Raw genomic sequence first — 1,414 nt, forward strand, 5'->3', positions numbered from 1 at the left:
TTTTCAAATTATTATATCTTTTTTGTTATGGTCTGGATCTCAAATGGTCTGCTAAGAGCTCATGTATTAAAGGCTTAGTCCCCAACTAGTGACATTTGTGGGAGAGAGAAGAAACTTTAGAGAGTGGGACTGAGTTGGAAAAGATAGGTTAGTGGGGGCTGTGCCTTTCAAGACAGCTTTTGTACTTTATCCCTTCCTCTCACTCTTTGCTTCCTGGCCACCATGCAGGGAGCAGCTTTGTTCTTCTACACGCTTGCCACCATGAATCCATGCCTTTCCACTGGCCCACAATAATGGGGCTAAGTGGCCACAGACAGAAACCTCTGAAACTAGGAGCTCCAATAAATCTTTCCTCCTTGTAAGTTGTATTGTAACATTTTGTCACAATGATGGAAAGCTGACACTCCTGAATGTAAAATAATCTTTGGAATATACTCAATTTTGTCAATTATTCAACTTTTACTGTTGAAATTCAGTTGTACCCACAGTTTAAATCACTAGAAGCCAATTCTATTGAATGAGGCAGCCGATCAATTATTTAATTCTAAAATTGTTTAATTCAAAATATGAAAATAAGTAACAAATTTCCCTCATAGCTTATTGACTGGCTTTGTTTTTTTTTGTTTTGTTGTTGGTCAAGGGGCTTGAACTCTGGGCCTGGGCGCTGTCCCTGAGTTCGTCAGCTAAAGGTGAGTGCTTTACCACTTGAACCACAGCACCACTTCTGGTTTTCTGGTGGTTAATTGGAGATAAGAGATTTTCCTTCCTAGGCTGGCTTTAAACCGAGATTCTCAGATCTCAGCCTCCTGAGTAGCTAGGATTATAGGCATGACTGGCTTTTTAAGAATGTAAAAGGAATTTGAAAAATGGTTTTGAGTTTCTTCCATAGAACAAAAGTTTCAATAAGTGAATAAACTGAGCAATACAGTCTCTCAAGATGTCACTCTGCTATGTTTTAATAATCATACTAGTTTGCAATCATATCAATGAAAGCTCTGTTTAAAAGCTACATTAAACTTAAATGTTTTTAGCCAATGTCTATTGAAAAAAATTCCAGAATAAAGATCAAATACTATATGGTATTCAAGCAATCCTTAAAAGGGAGAACAATGTTGGAAAAAAAATAATGCAACATCAAACTCTGTCACAAAGGAGTAGTAATGAAAACAGCTTGGTACTGGCACAAAAATCAGCCTGAGGACCAATGGAACAGAATATGTAAGAACCAGAAACTAATGCCCAGATCTAGTATTTGATAAGAAAGTCAAAATCATAGGCTAGAAGAAAGACAGCCTCTTCAACAAAGAGTGCTGGTAAAACTGATATTCATATGCAGAAAACTGAACCTAGATCCTCACCACTTTGCACCAGCATCAAAATGGATCAAAGACCTCAATGTAAGACCTGAAACCGT

The sequence above is a fragment of the Dipodomys ordii genome, unplaced genomic scaffold (assembly GCF_000151885.1).
Source record: "Dipodomys ordii isolate 6190 unplaced genomic scaffold, Dord_2.0 Scaffold111, whole genome shotgun sequence".
NCBI classification, from domain to species: Eukaryota; Metazoa; Chordata; class Mammalia; order Rodentia; family Heteromyidae; genus Dipodomys; species Dipodomys ordii.